This window comes from Lissotriton vulgaris, chromosome 2_1 (assembly GCF_964263255.1).
Source record: "Lissotriton vulgaris chromosome 2_1, aLisVul1.2, whole genome shotgun sequence".
In the NCBI taxonomy this organism is placed as follows: domain Eukaryota; kingdom Metazoa; phylum Chordata; class Amphibia; order Caudata; family Salamandridae; genus Lissotriton; species Lissotriton vulgaris.
The window spans coordinates 350,536,093-350,550,456 of NC_141687.1; the positions used below are offsets into that span (position 1 = coordinate 350,536,093).

The 14,364-nt window shown below is 44.2% G+C and overlaps 1 pseudogene; it reads right to left on the reverse strand.

The window, feature by feature from the left end:
• Positions 1-12,154: 12,154 nt before the first annotated feature.
• LOC147730326 (uncharacterized) lies at positions 12,155-13,810 on the reverse strand (annotated as a pseudogene).
• Between the last annotated feature and the right edge of the window lie 554 nt (positions 13,811-14,364).

The following is a 14,364-nucleotide window of genomic DNA, read 5'->3' on the forward strand; positions in this document are numbered from 1 at the left end:
GCAGTGCCCAAACTGAAACGCTATGCTTCAGAATAGCTCTCTATAACCAAGGCTCTTCAGGAAACAGTACATTGGAGAGTTATAAATTTACAGTTTGAAAGCGCTCGTACATTCAGTTCCAGAAGCGCTACCAAAAGCCAGAGTTCAACAGGAGTTCTCAGGATCTTGACGAAAGTCAGAAAATACCAAACTCTCACGGGCAAGAGAGTTGTTACACTTTTGACCTCTCAGAAAACGTCTTACCTCGACTCCGGCAAGATAACAGGAAAAACCGGAGGAGACTCACTACTGCTCAGGAAGTTGTCCGAAGGCTGCTAGGATGCTGGATTGTTCAGAGGAAATCTTCGAACTTAGGAAATAACAACCAGAAGGGAAGCGGCACAAAGATTGAGAAGCCTCAACGGAGACTCTCACTGGAACGTCCGCTCCCACTCAGAAGGCAGTTGAAGTGCACAGCCCAATTACAGAGCGCGCACGAAATGGCCGATCAAACGGAAGACTAGAACGTCAACCTTCAAGGTTGAACGGCACCATTGATAGAACTTCCTTGTTCTTCAACCAATTCTATTGTGAAGCGGATCTCTTGGAATGAGATCGGAAGAACCAAGGAAACCTCTTAAACCTAGAGCCAGGTAAAGAAGCAAGCTGCAACACCAGGGCGACCTTGACAGGTAAGAGTGGAACATACTAGATAAGCAAACAGTTCAGTGTTTAAGTAAAGGTAGGGAGAAAATATGGAACATGCTAGAATAATACTTTACTTGAGAGTCAAATGTCAGAGAAAATCACATAGGCAAGTTTGCTTTATTCAGAAGAATAGGAGAGAAAAGATTTAGGTAGACAAACACCCACATATATTATATTTACCTAGGACGGAAAGAAGACTAACCCTGGCCACGGGTCAGTTGGGAAAGGCGGCAAAGGACCCTCAAGGACTTAGGATGCCAGTAGGCGAGCAGGTACAGCTCATGGACAGTCAGGACAGGATAACCCCAGGATTTGGATCAGGACTGGGCTCATCAAAGGGAACGACCAACACCTGCAGCTTCGGATGCAACGCCTGCGCTACGCCCTCTCTGCAAGGAATCTGCCAATAACCCCGATTGGGTTCTCGAATCTACCAGCAAAGTGCTTCGCCAACGCTTAAGGTTTCTCCACCCCAGACTGAGTTTGTGGAAATTACGGGCAGAGTGCTCCGCGGCTCCGCGGCTCTCTGTATCAATCACCTATAGAGATCGTAGGGTCAGTGACATGTCAGCTAATCGGACAAGTCGGACAATTTCTCTAGCTAAACCTAGGCTAGTTATACTGTTTTCGGGTCAGTGTACCACCCACCAATGTTGCAAGTGAAAGGATCCCCAACTTCGGATTGGACAAGAGAGGCGGTTAGGTCATGACACCACCTATTATTTGAACTTTCTCATAATAAATATTCAGTTTTCGAACCCACCCCTTACATTCCAGTTCCCATGGCATAGAAATTCAGAAAACAATAGCGTACAGAATAAAACATCATAATGTAACATTTTCAGGTGCGAAGCAGTCTCTTCTCGCTGGGTTGGAGTTCAGGTTCCCAGGAGCATCTTAGCTTCGGCAGCCAGCTGGCTGAGTTCCACTACTGAAAGACTCGCTTTTCCTTCATCACGTGATTAGTACCACACAGGCTTCAAAGATGGAGTGGCGCACCGCTCCCAGGCCCCCAAAGATCGATACATGAAAAGTAAGCGAAAACAATTTAGAAACACAGAAAAAATTAATACACTGTATACCATGATTGGCTATACTACACCCCTTACTTTATAATATCTATAGCATTAGGAGTTAAGCAGAACGAAACGGCTGAGCAAAAGCAGCGGTGGCAAGCGAGGAGCATGTTAGAAACAAAGCGGCCATTTTAGCTGTACTGCGCATGAGCGAAAAGTTCCCTCCAGAACTGCGAGTGCGTCACATCACATGGGTATGACCGACGCATGTGCAGACTAGAATCCCGCATAGCAGCGACCATTTAATATGCAAGCGTAGTTAGGATTAGCAAACACATAGGCAAGCATCACTGGGACACCCGCGTGTAGTGTAAAAGTGCAATATTAATAAGACAAACGTGTTTGGTATGACGTTAATGTTTATTCGAGGTTCATGAGTACAAGCAAGTCGCGTAACGTGCGAATCCTTGCTCCATCAATCCCCTCTTTGATGATATTTACTATCATCACTATTAATGGAACCAGATGCCAACTTTCTCTTTCACATTTCACCCATTTCAATTTCTACAAACTTTTTGTTGAGCCTTTTTTTCTGCATCCTTATTAGGATGGTAATTCTTCATTTTTTTTATAGATCTGATTATTCAGCTCTTCCAATTCAAGCTCATCAACATTCCGTTTCACTCCTCTCTTATTCACAGCATACTTGCTTTTGCATTTTTGACATTTACAGCAAATTATTATTATTAACACAATTAAACTTATTCCTGCTATTGGCATCAGTATTTTACTCACAAGACTTTTACCTATGTTAGAAAACCAACTACCTACCGATGAGAGACCATCAGTCAGTCTCTTCCAGGCAGTGTCAACCTCCAGTGGTTTGAGTTCCTTTTCCAAATTAGTTATGTTTCTTACATATTTCTTAATTTCAACACTCTTATCAGGAATGTAAGTGCAACAATGTTGCGCTTTCAACATTCTACAGACTCCGCCCTCTTTTGCCAATAAGGTATCAAGAGCAAGTCTATTTTGTAAAACCATTGATCTGATCGCAACCATTTCAGTATTGACCAGCAGGAAACCAGCAGCAGTGTCAGTAGATAACCAATCCACCACTGTAGACAATTTGCAAATTCGGTGTGTATTCAGAACCACTCCCACTCCATGTATCAATGCACTAAATATATCACCTATATTTCTCCTACACTTTCTCTTCTACTACGCACTAAACCATTAGTATTTTCATTGCTTCCAGCGGCGTCATTCACATGGTATATTCTCGGGAAGACAATGCCAAAATAGCAGCTTCCATACCAGTGATCCGGCAATTTGAAATAAGCCTTGTTTCCACATATATAATAAATTCCTGGAAACACAGGTTCTGACCCATTTTTGAAACCCCAACCTCCAATTACCTTGTAATTGTGTTCGCATTCACTGGAACCGATGAATATATTATTATAATAACTGGTCTTTTCTCTATGAAGACAAAGTTTCCCTTTTCTTTCGAAGTCCAATAACAGTGCAGGGTTTTCTTCACCATTTGAGGTGCTTTCCATGTTTTCTGCCCATTTCGGAGTTTTCTGTCTTTTATCATTGGCCTTTCTTTGGAAACTTTCCCTTCTTTTCTCTGCCATATTCAGAAACATTTTCTCTTGTTCATGTAATGTTATGTTATGTTATGTTATTAATTTTTTATATAGCGCACGGATGCCGCAGCTAAGAGGCGTCCCGGCGCTTGGAGATCTGAATAACACAACACATATGAGAAGGCAAAGGCAAGAAGACAGACTAGACTGTGGAAAAGAGGAAGGTCTTCAAGGTCTTCCTAAAAAGAAACAGGTCTGGGATTGAACGGAGTGGAGCTGGAAGAGAGTTCCAGAGGGCAGCCGCCAGCACTGAGAACGAGCGACCACCCATTCTAGCCCGTTTAAAATGGGGCACTGTGGCGAGGTTCAATCCAGCAGAGCAAAGAGCTCTAGCAGGAACATAGTGCAGAATAGTCTGTGAAAGAATAGGGGGAGAGGCTAGTTTAAGAATTTTAAAAGTTAAGCAGAGGGCTTTAAACTTAACTCTTTGCTCAATCGGAAGCCAATGGAGATTCCGGATAGTTTGGCGAGCTGAGACAAATTTCGGGAGGCCGACAAGCATCCTAGCGGCCGCATTCTGGACCCTCTGAAGACGGGACAGTTCGGCCTGATTTAAACCCAAGAACAGAGAGTTGGCATAGTCCAGTCTGGTAAGAACCAGAGCATGGACCATAATCTGTCTTGTCTCAGCATCGAAAAATTTAAAGATGGGTCTCAGACAATGCAAAGTACCAAAACATACGCCAGCCACGAGTTTGGTATGGGAGATAAATGAAAGCTTGTCATCAAACCACACCCCGAGGTTTCTGACTTCACTCACAGGGGTAGGGACAGGGCCAAGATCAGTAGGCCACCATTGATCTCCCCATTGGCCACTTTCCTTACCAAAAATAATGACCTCGGTCTTAGAGGCATTAAGTTGAAGCCGGTTGTTCGCCATCCAGCCAGAAACAGCTTTTAACGCTGACTGGGAGGTGGGGGCGTCCATGTTGGAGTCGCCGTTTAGTGCCACCGCCAGCTGCGTGTCATCGGCGTATGACACTAAGGAAAGACCAAAACTGTGGGCTACCTCCGCCAGAGGCTGAACATATAAATTAAATAAAGTGGGGCTGAGAGCCGAACCTTGGGGAACACCCTGAAGAATAGGACGAGAAGCAGAGACAAAAGGAGGTGTGGACACTTTGAAACCTCGATCCTCAAGAAAAGAGCGAAACCACTCGAGTGCCGTCTCTCCGACTCCAGCCTCCATCAGACGATGTAATAAAATCTGATGGGACACCGTGTCAAAGGCGGCACTGAGATCCAAAAGGATCAGTGCCGCCGTCTGACCCTGATCCAACATCTTCCTAATATGTTCCACCACAGCCAAGAGAGCTGTTTCGGTGCTGTGACCTGCACGGAATCCGTTCTGGAAAATGTCCAGTAGATTCATTTCTTGCAAGTGAGCAGATAGAATACGGTTAGCATGTGCTTCCGCTAGCTTGGCTGGCCAAGGAAGAAGGGAAATGGGCCGGTAGTGTTCTGGCTTAGTCGGATCGAGGGTAGGTTTTTTAAGGATCGGAATGACCATCGCCTGTTTCCAGGCCTTGGGAACACTGCCCGAACTAAAGGACAGATTGATGAGATCGTGTAGGGCAGGATAGCAACATTCAGCAAGTTCCCGGAATTGAGCGGGTCGCAAGGGATCATCCGGAGAACCGGATTTGACTTTTGTTGTCAAAGCTAAAAACTCATCCCGGGTCGGACTGGGGATGGTTAGCAATGGTTTAAGAGCCATAGATGTAGACATTTCCTCCCTGATGGGAAGCTGAGAAAATGACCTGTAGATGGCCTCCACCTTTTCAACAAAAAACGAGGCTAGATCCTCGCAGTGTGCCATGGAGGGCTCAATAGTAGCAATGTCCGTCCTCTTGCTTGTGAGGTCCTTACACACCCTGAAGATGACCTTAGAGGGGTTAGTACTATTCTTAATCTCCTGAGCGTAAAAAGCAGCCCTAGCTGCACATATGGCCCGATGATACACTCTAGTGCAAGCCCTATAGGCCGCCTTGAGGTCAGTATCATACGTTTTACGCCATGCGCGTTCTGCTTTTTTACAGGAGACTTTAAGGGCTTTAAGGGATTCATCGTACCAAGGGCTTGAAGGACTCGATCTGGTCTTACTCCACTTGGCCGGAATGAGCATATCTAGGGACTGATTGAGCCATTCGCAGAAAGTATCATAGCCCCGGGAGACTTCAGTAGGAGGTGAAGGATGGTATTTCATCAGTAGCTGGTGGAAATGCTCTAAATTCAAATTTCTCCAGGGGCGTCTGAAACTGGCTGGGATGTTATTTTTCGGGGGAGGTAGAGTGGTGACGATACGGATCTCAATCAAATGGTGATCAGTCCATGCCATAGGTCTAGGGGGCAGCACTGAAATATTAGTTACAAGGTTCGTCAAAACGGGATCTAATATGTGGCCACCCGTATGGGTCGGTAGTTGTACCATTTGAATCATTTGAAGCGCTTCAAGATCCGCCAACAAGCTATGTACCGAGTTGGAGAGTGGAACGTCCATATGGAGGTTGAGGTCACCTAGGATTGTAAAATTAGCAGTTTTCAAAACTAGGGAGGAGATCACCTCCGGGAGGCTTTGGCGAAAAGCGCCATTGGGACCAGGGGGCCTGTAAATTAGGAGTCCCGTAAACGTAAAGTGGGGATTCACTGAGATGTTGAAAAGGGCACTCTCACATCCTGGCAAAGTGATGGGTTTCCAAATGCAGGGGTAGCATGATTTCACCGCAGCTGCTATACCTCCACCTCTAGCGTTGCGGGGAAGGGAGTGCATAGTGTATCCCACAGGCAAAGCTAAATTCATGACCGCCATAGACTGGTCATGCAGCCAAGTTTCCGTGAAGAAAAAGATATCCGGGGCCTCATCAGTTATCAAGGTAAAAACTTCAAGAGCGTGGCAAGACAATGATCTGACATTTAAATGAAAGATTTTAAGAGAAGATTGGGTGGAAGAGACTACAGCAATATCCAATTTACTGTCCACTGCAGGCCTAGATTGCAGACCCTTAATGGGCAGAGGTAAAAGTAATTTAAAAGAACAAGAGGGGCACTGGAATGGCCCACTAAGAGGATCCAATGTGCCATGACGGCAGACTCGTACCTGACGCCGCAGTAGACGGAGATTCTCAGCAGATATCATCGTGAGTAGGCCAGAGTCCCCTGCCCTAGCCCTGCCTTAGCGCTGACGGGCGCAGACGGGCAGGACTCTGGCGAGACTCAGGCGTAGCGAAGGCGTGACCGCTACGCTAGACCGCTACGCTACGGGCGAGCATTATGTAGGCGACTGGCGGTAACAAGCGCTAGCGCGCTAACCCCCGGTAGGAAGGAACCAGCCTTCCCAAGATGGCGGCGTCGTCACGTTGAAAACCACGTGATGCAGAAACCCAGGAGCCCGGACCCGCTAAGCAGCGGTGCTGGAATTTGTAATTATATGCGGTAAGGGGCCAGGGGGGGTCGCGACAGTAGCAGGTTAAAAACAAGGCAGAATGCAACTCAAGAGAAATAAAATACAAAACAGGTATTTAAAATGTGCAGCGCGATCCACAGCACAGCGCTAGTCAAAGTATCGCTCTAAGCGCTTCTATAACGCGGTGGTCACCTTCTCCAGCAGGTCAAGTTATCTCTGTGTGCTTCACCTAAATCTATTTCACCTATAGTCAGAAAGTATTCTCCCATATAACGAGTCACATCACTCTTGATATGTACAATATTCAGATTTCCTCGAATAGGAAGTTCAGAAAATATTACGTCAGAGTTAGAATAATAATACTATAAAGTTCCTCTATAAAATAAGCTTGCTAAAATACTACCGGAAATTCCATAGGTTAGGGGTAAATGGTGATAGGTCAGCTACAGAAGTGGGTAGCTTCATACAGACATAGCAGTCTTCTATTTCCATGGCTTCTACATAGTGTACTAAAAGGTTTGCAAATACATTTAAATGTGTTCTGTTTTTGATTCTGTGATAATGTAGTCCTCCCTCATCTGATGCATCCACGTCCATTTTTGTCTGTCTAAGACTAGATGTTTTCTTGCGTCTTTCTACACTTCGTGGTGTCTCTTCTGTCGGCAAAATCTCTGAGTCTTTTGTCACTAGTTTAGTAGGGTACAGGTTAGAGTCCTTACTTATCATGAACGATATTGAGATTGTTAGTCCTATCCATAGTATCAGTACTATTGCTACACTACACAGACATATTTTACAGCATGTTTTACAGCAATTCTGTCTAGGTCTACCATTCACATTTGAATCAGACATTGTGGCTTAAAAGAAGTTTTCCAACCCCTCTTTGTAACTTTACACAGGTGGCTTACGCAGGTTAACTTTCGGGTTGGGTCTTCTTCTTCGGAACCCTGCTCAGCAATCAGTTCTTCATCACTCTCGTCACATATCTCGAGATCTTCAAATTCCTCTAGCACTAGGTAAGTCCATTCGGGACTCCGATACTTTTCGTTTTGTCTTTTTATTCTGCTACTTCTTCTTTTAGGCTTGGCTCCAGTCTTCTCTTTTTCACTCGAGGCCCTTTTCCTGTCTTCTAGCTTTTCCTCTACCGTTTTCAATCTTAGTTTCAGTCTTTTTATGAATCTTGGTTCACTTTTCTTCTTTTTAAATCTTTTAACTCGCACCGAGATCCGGCTTTCCTCACGTGCTCTTTTATTTTCGTTCAGTTGTGGCACATTTATTTCAACGCTTTCTTCTTCCCTTCCTGTCTGACTAGCCCTAGGTCTTACTTCAGTTTCTTCCGCCTGGTTTCTAAGCTGGCCTGGTTCAGGTGTATGCTGATTTTGACTTTCGTTCGTTTCAAATTCTGTTTCCTGAGCACATTTGTCTATTTCTATCTGATCCTGTTCATGCACTTCGAACCCTTGATTTTCTTCCGCATGAACTTCAGCCCTAGTTTCTAACTGTCCCTTTTCAGTCTCTGGAGTTCTTGGAGGTGTGTCGATAACCTGCCCTGTCCCTATCTGTCCTGCCTCCTCATCAGATTTGACATGGATTTCGATTATCTGATTATCTACTTCTATTCCTATCTCGTCCTCACTATCCCACTCTCTATCTAAGTAGGTGTATCTTCTGGTTCTTATTGGATCAAGAGTCAGATCGTCTGCTGGGACCCACTCATCTTGACTAGTGCTCGGTTGTTCGTCATCAGCTATTTCAGGACCCACGTCTGGAGACCCCTCAGCTGCACAACCTTCAGCCTCAGTTGCTTCTTCTTCTGTCACCCTCTTGGTATGACTGGCATGGATCCACTTTGGCACACCTGTACACTTCACCGCAGTTGTGGTGACAAGAATCACTTGTCTCGGTTTCCCCCACTTCGGTGCTAGGCAACTCGACCGGGTGTGTTTCTTAAGAACAACCCAATCACCTGGGTTCAGATTATGGACTAGAGTTGTTGGCCTGGCGACAGCGTCTTCCCCAATCTGGTGAGAGATAGAACGCACTTGGTCACCCAGTTGCTTGCAGTACTCTAGTACCAAATCATCAGAAATACTTAGCAGTTTGTGTCCTGGTACCCATGCCTGCCGCATCACTCTTCCCATTAGTATCTCATGGGGACTCAGGCCTGTATTTCGGTCTGGAATGCTTCTTAGTCCCATCAGGACAAGGGGTAAAGCGTCTATCCAATTAAATCCAGTAGAGTTACACATTTTTCCCAGTCTTGACTTTATAGTGCCATTCAGCTGTTCTACTACTCCAGAAGCCTCTGGATGATATGCACAGTGCAGTTTTTGGGTAATTTTGAATGCTTCACAGAGCTGAGTTATTATGTCATTGGCAAAATGCCCACCTCTGTCTGATTCAATTGTGACCGGGAAACCAAACCTAGGTATCAGTTCCCTTAGTAACAACTTGGCTACAGTAATTGCATCATTTTTCTTAGCTGGGTAAGCTTCCACCCATTTTGAGAATAGGCAGACTATGACAAGAACGTACTTCATTCCTTTACAACGGGGTAACTGTATAAAGTCAACTTGTAGTCTGATAAAAGGACCCTCTGCCTTTCCAATTGCACTTGGTAACACTACTGTTTTCTTCCCAGGATCAAACTGCTGACAAGTTAAGCACCTCTGGCAAAGCGCCTCTGCAATGCTCCTGAACTTCCAATTGTGCCATATCTGTTTGAAAACACGGACCATCGCATTTCTCCCTATGTGTGAGTCTCCATGTATCAGTCTAGCCATAGGAACAATCATGCTGTCTAGTAACACAGGCATACCATCACTATAGACAATGACACCATCTCTATTCCTTGTTCGGCAACCAGATTTCTCCCATCTTTCCTTTTCTTCTGGTTCTGCTGCCTATTGCAACCCTTCCAGTTCCTCCCAAGTTGATACATCCTCAAACACCATAAGTTGGCAGCTGTTTCCGACTCCCCCCAAATTGATATTCAATGACATTTTATGTCGTGCACAATGTTGGGCTACTTGGTCAGCATATCTGTTACCAGCTGTCAGATCGTCATTGCCAGATTTGTGAGCAGCACACTTGACCACTGCTAATTCTTTTGGTAACTGGATTGCTTCCAGTCGGTTCTGTACCACTTTTCCATTTCTGATAGGGGTACCCGAGGAAGTCATGAATTCTCTTTGAAGCCACAATTGGCCGAAGTCATGCATAACCCCGTAACCATACTGGCTATCAGTGTATATGGTTACTCTTTTGTTTTTCCCATTTTTACAGGCTATTGCCAATGCAACCAATTCGGCTACTTGTGCAGATTTTACTCCAAATAGGTAGGATGCTTCTATTGTTTTTTCTAGAGTGACCACAGCATAGGCAGCACTTAGACCTCCATCCTCATGTCTTAAACATGAGCCATCTGCAAACAATTCAACGTCTTCTATTGGCAAAGCTGTTTCCTTGATATCTGGGCGTGGTTTTGTACTAAATTCAGTCAGATCAATACAATTATGCTCGACTTCTTCCTTGACTTCTGCAACCAGGGTATCTGGTAATAGAGTTGCTGGATTCAGGATATTACATCTAGTGATGGTTACATTTGCTGCACCCACCAGGATTCTTTCATACTTAGTCAGCCGACTAGGTGTGAGGTATTGGGTCTTGGTTCGGGTCAGTAGGATTACAACTGCATGTGGGACATACACAGTTACCGGATGTCCCATGACAATGGATTCACTTTGTTCAAGACTCATGCAAGTTGCAGCTACTGCTTTCAGACATGCAGGCAATCCTGCAGCCACTGGATCTAAGGTAGCAGAGAAATATGCCACCGGACGTCTAGTCAGACCATGAATTTGTGTTAGGACTGAGAGTGCATATTTGTCTTGTGTGTCACAAAACAGGGCAAAGTCTTTGGAATAGTCAGGCATTCCCAATGCAGGAGCTGAGCATATACAGTTTCGTAATTTCACAAAGGATGTCATGCTTTCATCATCCCATTCAACTGGATCCTTGGCTCCTTTCTTGGTCATTTTTATTAAGGGTTTTGCCAGGACTGCAAATCCCACAATCCACTGTCTATAGTATCCTACTACTCCCAGGAACATTCTAATTTCTTTCAGAGTATTTGGTAATTCCATGTCTCGAATTATCCTAATTCTTTCTGAAGTAACTTTCCGGATACCTTTTTCTATCTGGTGCCCCAGATATTTCACTGAGTTTTTACAGAACTGCAATTTGTCTGGTGATACCTTATGTCCTCCTTTACCTAAATGATTCAACAATGCAATGGTACCAGTAACACAGTCGTTCTGACTTTTAGACGCCACCAAGAGGTCGTCTATGTACTGGACCAAAACTGATTCTCCAGGTAAGACTAATGATTCAAGGCATTTTTTCAAAATCTGATTGAAAATAGAAGGACTTTCTGTGTACCCTTGAGGAACACGATTCCAGACATAGACATGACTGTCGAATTCAAATGAGAAAAGAAATTTGCTGTCTGGATGTAATGGGATGGAAAAGAACGTGTGACATAAGTCAATGACAGTAAACCATCCCGCATTCCATGGAATTTGGTACAAAATCACTGCAGGGTTTGGCACAATAGGACAACAAGGGACAACAATCTTGTTTACCTTGTGCAGGTCTTGCACTACCCTGTACTTCCCACTAGGCTTTTTGATTCCAATTATGGGTGAATTACAAGGACTGTTCATTACTTCCTGTATGATGTTTGCTTCTAGCAATCTTTTTATTTCAATGGCAATTCCTGCTTTCACTTCTGCATTCATTTTATACTGCTTGGTATTTGGGTAAACTGCATTTGGTTTTATGGCTATTTGAATCGGGTCTACATTTGCCATTAATCCTACATCTTTTCCAGTGAAATCCCACACCTCGGGTTTCACAGTCTGTTGGAGTTCTTCAGGTAAATCATGTATTGTCAATTTCTTAAGTTCTGAGTCAGGCCTTAGTAACATTAATTTGTACAGTCCGTCTTCATCTGGGGTCTGAATTTCAACGCTCTTTGGTGTGCAAAAGATGGTACAGTTCATTTCGCACAGCAAATCACGTCCCAATAAATTCACAGGACTGGAATCACAGACGACAAATCTGTGCATCTCTTTAAAATTTCCTATTGAAATCTCCATTGGTTCGGTTACTGGGGTACTAATTATCTGATTTGACACACCCACTACTTGGATGGCTTCTCCCGAGAGGGGTAGGTTTGGAACGTCTGCTGTTCTCACAGTAGAACGGGTAGCACCAGTGTCCAACAGAAAGGTGACGTCATTTCCTTCAACCTTTCCTTCAATGTATGGCCCTGTCTGGTCTACCGGTAAGGAGGCCTCAAGCACGCACTCCTCGTCCTCCCCCCTCAGGCCCCGTCAGTAAGGTTCATCACAGAGGAATGTATCATTCAACAGGAATTGCGAAGTTGCTGCATTTCTATCCTCCCTTCCTTCCCATACCTCGACCTCCTCATTCTGCTGAGCTTTGTTCCTATAATTAGGTCTAGGTGCACGAGGCAACTGATTCTGTTTTACCTGTTGCTGGGTCTTTCGTGGCCCCTCTTTCTGCACCTGTGGATTTAAATCATTATTTTGTACATTACCATGCTGTAGCATTGGACACTCGTCTCTCCAGTGCCCTATCTGACCGCACCTGTGGCAGGGAAATTTCTTCCTGGCTTCCTCCCGACTCATCTTTACTCGGGGCTTCCCTCCTCCCCCAGTGCCAGTATTCGGGGTATTATTATTCATTTTACCTAACTGCTTTTCTTGTTGTTCTGCCAATTTTACTTGTGCCCACATAACTTTTTCTTTTAGTGCTTTTCTTTTCTTTTCCATCTCATCTTCACAATACTTAGCGTATTTCAGGACCTCATCTATAGGTTTTCCTTGCCAACAAATTTTATTGTCTCTAATCCACTGTGAGATTTCAGGTCTCAATCCCAACACGAATCGATAAATGAAATGGGTCATATCCTTCATTTCAATGTTATCGATTCCACTGTAGGTCTTGAACACCTGTAACAATCGTTCATAATATGAATGTACAGTTTCATCACGATTTTGGGTAGTTCTGTCTATGCGGGTCCAATCAGTTTCTTTGGCTGGCACTTTTCCCTTTAAATACAGTATTACTTTGTCATACTGTCTCATCACCTCTGGGGAGGGAGCCCCGGTTCTTGAGTCTCTTTCATACTCCTCACTGGGCCAATCAACTGCAATTTTGCATTCTGTCCATAAATCTACAGGAACTACAATGTCGAAAAATCCATCTAGGTCCTTCAAAAGACATTTTTGAACCTTTACAAATCTTTCAACCTGTCTATACCACTCTACAGGCTTCTCTCGTAATTTTGGAAAATCATTCGTAAATGATACAATGTCTTGTTGGGTCCATGGAACATGTACATATTTCCCACCTGGTACTTCTCTCATGGGATACAAAGTCTCTGCCTTATCGACTTCTTTTAGAACATACTCAGAAGTCCTTTGTCTGGCCTTACTGTCTTCCTTTTTCTTTGCCCATCTGGCTCTCCATTTGTCTAAATCTCCCCATTTCTGTAATAGGTTCAGCAATTCTCTTATCTGTACCTTTTTTTCCGACACATTCATATTTTCTAAATCCTTGTCAGAAAATTCTGCTCTGTAGGGCTTTTTTAATACTTTGGATCTGCTAACATCTATTCCCATATTAGCTGCTTTGTCCATTAATTTCTCATGGAACACTCTGGTGTTTCTGGTAATACTTTTGCAGATGAACAATAATTCTTCCTCACTAAGGGTGTTCAATCTGTCTAGTCCCACGTTTCCAGCCATTAGTTCTTCCAACTCTATTCTTAGCTTGTAAATATCTAATTGTTTGGGCTGAGGAGTTTCTTTTTCCAATTCTCGGGTCCATCGATCTAGTTCCTCCGGAGTCACTACTGTGGCGCTTCGAGTACCTGAAGCTGTTTCTATCAGGATTTACTTTGCACTAGTCTGAGTTCTCGTCCGTGGTACACTGCTTTCTGGTTCCCTTATGGGCAGATCCATCAGGGAGATCACAGATTCGCATTCACTTGCCTGATCATCAACTATGAGAGGCTCTTTTCTGGGCTGTGCTACAGCTGGTGTAATAACTGGTGTTTTTGGACTAGCCTGTCTATCTCCATAAAGAGGAACAACGGGGCCAATAGTTACTGGAATTGTCAGAGCTTCAGGACTGGGATTTATCTGAGCTATTGTCTGAATGAGTTCATTTTGCTGTTTGATTAAGGCTTCCTTTTCTCGTTCGTGTAAAACCCTTTCAATGGATGTGTCATGTAACACTTGTGGAACTAAAGGAGGGTACAGACTCGGGGCAGTTGGGACTGTCATACCTGATCTCTCATCACCGAATGGCCTATAATTTGGGACAGTTGTATCAGGCCTACAAAATCCGTCTTTACTATTTTGCCTATTACCTATACCTGCTGTATCTGTTTCACTGGCACTTCTCCTTCTAGGATGTCTGAAGAATGGGTTTTTCGAGCTCAGGGACCTAGAATCCTCATCATATGGTGGTGGATTTTTCATAAATAAATCCTCCAGATATTCATCTTCCGAAT